The sequence below is a fragment of the Arachis ipaensis genome, chromosome B04 (assembly GCF_000816755.2).
Source record: "Arachis ipaensis cultivar K30076 chromosome B04, Araip1.1, whole genome shotgun sequence".
Lineage (NCBI taxonomy): Eukaryota > Viridiplantae > Streptophyta > Magnoliopsida > Fabales > Fabaceae > Arachis > Arachis ipaensis.
In genome coordinates, this window is record NC_029788.2 from 14133163 (window position 1) to 14137299 (window position 4137).

The following is a 4137-nucleotide window of genomic DNA, read 5'->3' on the forward strand; positions in this document are numbered from 1 at the left end:
TATAATTTGTGAACCTTTATTATTTATATTATTTTTTATTTTTTATATTGTTTGAAAAAATAAATCTCTTTTTTGGTAGTAGTTCTTTGGATTTTTTCACTACAAGAAAAGAAAAGAGAGTTATTTTAACACCTTTTTTTTAACACCATAGTTAAGTATAAAAATTAATATATATTTTTGACAAATATTACAAATGTCAAATTCTCTATGTTTTCTTGATGAATAATTTGATTATAGAAAATTTATCCTCAATTTTGACACTCATTTATTTTCAACTTACTCTACTATTCCTCTTTTTTTTGAGCTCTGTCAATTTTGGCATCACATTGCTCTCAATTTGGGATCATACTACTCATTCTTTATCTTCAAAATCTCAGTTTATTCTTCAGTTTCAAGATCTCATCTCATTCTTTGTTGAAAATTTTTGTTAAGAATTTTTTATGGTCAATAAGTGTCAAAATAAATAATATTTTTGACGGTTAATAAGTATCACAAAAAATATATTCTCAAATTTTTCTAACAAATTATTTTTGATGGTCAATATTTATCAAAATAAGATTTAAACTTTTTTTACAATTACTTATATGTTAAAAATACTATTTTTGACAAAATTTTTATATTCACATATTTCCATAGTTTAAATAGTGTCAAAATTTATTTTTTTGATGAAATTTAATTCTTTTTTGACACATATAATCCTAAAAAATAATCTATATTATTGTAGTATTTTTTTTTTTGGTTTCCTTTGGTATTCCTCAACCCGGCAGACCAAGGACTACTTCACCGCGGTACTGAGCTTCATTTAAGGGTTTGCCGGCTGACCAATGAATAGTTTTTTGGGTTATTTTGTTCCGAAGTGGGTGATACATGTGACAAACCCCAATTTGACGGTTTATCTTGTATTGAATTTAGGGAATTTTATCACCTTTTACCCACATTTATTCAATGAAATAGCATGGTTTTGTATATTCTCCTTTAATTGTGCTTGAATGTGAAAACATGCTTTTTAGGACTCAAAATAGCTAAATTTAATTCACCTTGATTCTATTAGATGCCTTGATATGTTTGTTAAGTGATTTAAGGTTTAGGAGGCAAAGATTGGATCAAGGGAATGAAGAAAGAAAGCATGAAAAGTTGGAGAACTCATGAAGAAATGGAAGAACCGGAAAGCTGTCAAGCCGACCTCTTCGCACTTAATCGGCCATAACTTGAGCTACAGAGGTCCAAATGATGCGGTTCCAGTTGGGTTGGAAAGCTAACATCCGGGGCTTCGAAACGATATAAGATTTGCCATAGTTGCTACACGTATGGTGGCGCACACGCGCATATTACGCGCACGCGCCGTTGCTGCCACCTAGTTCACTTAAAGCAAAACGTGGCCAGCGATTTTAGAAGCCTTGTGGGCCCAATCCAACTCATTTCTGATGTTATTTAAGCCAAGGATTGAAGAGGAATCAAGCATATGCTTATGATCAATCCTCTTGGCAACAACCTCCACCAATGCACTATGAAGAAGAGCCATTCTATGATGCATATCAATCAAATGGCTATGGTGGGGAGACGAGCTAGATGAAGTTGATGAACAAAGGATTGAGAATGAAGAAGTTTATGAAGAGGTGGAGATTGACAAGGAAGAACACAAGGGAGTGAAGCTCGCTAGCACATTGGAGATACCTCTCCCCAAGCCACCTCCATCCATTCTTTCATTCAAGTGGGTAAATTCCTTATACTCAAGCTTTATTATTCCCCTTGAATATGGTTTGCTTGAGACGGATGGTCAACTTAGACATATTTGTGGCTTTAAGAGTAAAAAGGAGATGGTTAGTGGTTTGAAATATCATTCTAGGTTCATTATGGTTGCATGTTCAAAGCTTAATTGCACGGTTTGGTATAGAGCTAGATTGTTTGGGTCTAGGAGAATGTTTGGTCACTTTATTGAGAATTCTAAGGTCATGCCACCCAAATGGAATAATGATAATCAAGTTGAAGATGGGTGTGGAAATAAGATATGGGATCCGGGAATATATGAGGATCAATTTTGGGAGCCCATGGTTTGTGAAGAACTCCATCAAGGCTACGCGCACTTACAGCATTTCCGACCATCCACGCGCGCGCGCCATGCGTGCGTACGCGTGGATTGAGAAGTTCCAACCTCCACACATTTTCCAGAGAGTTGTGCCTGCGCCGCGCCAACGTTGTGCCTTTTGCACAAACCAACTCGCGCGTACGCACACATGACGCGTACGCGCCACTCTCGAAATAAGCCAACGACGCGCGCGCGCCATGCGTGCGTGCGCGTGGATGCCCTTTCTTCCATCCATTTCTTTTCTTCTCCTCCTTCCATTTCTCCCTTTTTCCTTTCTTCTTCCCTTCTCCTACCCCTCATCCAACACTTCCAAACACCATTGACAACCATTTATTTTAGTTAACAACTTCGTTAGTTAGTTAGTTGATTAGTTAGTTTTAGTTTAGTTTTCATTTTATTTTCTCTCTTTTCATCATAAGTGTTGGAGTATTGACTTTGTTTACTACACATTGCTATATCCCTTATTGCCTAAATGCTATTTTAGCATGAATGTTTTTAGATAATCTTTGTTGGATTCTATGATTGAGGTTGTATTTTGTTACTTGGTTTTGAGTTCTTCATGCTTACCTTTTGAAAAAATACCAAGTGCTTATATCTTCTCATCTTATGGTGTTATATTTTTGTTTTTCATAACGAATGCACCACAAGCAACCATGGAAGCGGAAGAAAGAACACATAGCAATCCGGAGAGTCGTCGTACCCCCTTGCTCATCTTTGAGTGCACCGAGGATGGTGCAAACTTTTAAGTGTGGGGAGGTCGTCCGACCGATCGGCAATCTTGGGTGACAAATTTCTAATCCCAACACTTTTGCATTTCATTTTAGGTTTTTAGGATTTTCACTTGCATTTTCTTATTTTTGCATATGTATACACAATAAGCTTAGTCAAAATAATGAGATTTTTCAAGATTTCTATCTATAGGGCACCAATTGAGTTGAGTGAAAACTTTTCATAAAACTTGCTTGAATTATATATATTGTGGATCATGTTTTTGAGCTAACAACATAAGCAAGTGAGATTTGAGCCTAATGATGTGGTTACATCTTATAACCACTTATTTTTCCTTCTTGTGTGCATTATTCTCTTTCTATGATTGTAATCTTTGATTTGTTTGATTCTTTATGTCCATTATTTTGTGTATTCATGCATTTATATGATTGAGGCCATCATTTCATTTAGCTCACTTACCCAAATAGCCTACCTTTTTTTCTTCCATTGTTAGCCAAATTTGAGCCTACGATTATCCCACTTATTCTTTAATTTAGCACATTACTAGCCTTAAAGCGAAAAACAATAAATGTCCTTATTTGGATCTTTGATTAGCTTAGGCTAGAGTGTGTGTATCATTCAAGTGTGGAAACCTTGGGACATTGGGTGAATAAAAGGGTAGTTTTGTATTATTATTGTAAATATTGGGAATTGGGTACATGCTCATGTATTGATTAAATGTATAGACCTTATGCATTGGTACTCTTGTATATAGTTTGAAAGAAAGAAAAAAATGAGAAAAAAAAATATATGAAAAGTATAGAAAAAAAAATGGAAAAAGAAAGAAAACGAAAAAAGAAAGAAATAAAAAAAGGGGACAAAATGCCCCAAGGTGAAGCTCAATAAGATCAATGCATATGAGTTGTGAAATGAAAAGAAAATGCATGAGTATGTGAAAAGGTGAAAAATGGGTAGCTAGATTAGAACTTAATTGTATAGGATGTCATAGGTTAGGTGGGAAGTTTAAGCTTATCAAAGATTCAAATTTCAAGCTCACTTGACCAAATATGCATCCTACCTTGACCCTAGCCCCATTACAACCAATGAAAAGACCTCATGATAGATGTATGCATGCATGAAATATATGTCGATTGTTAGAAAAAAAAACAAATCTTGGAAAGCATGAAATAGAGGAGAATTGAGTGAATCAACCCTAAACACTTGAGTGAATAGAGTGCAAACACTACCGGTGAGGGTTTGATGCTCAATTACATGTTCTCACCTATGATCATAATTTTCATGCAAGTTTGTAAAAATATTTAATAACTCAATTCAATTGTGGA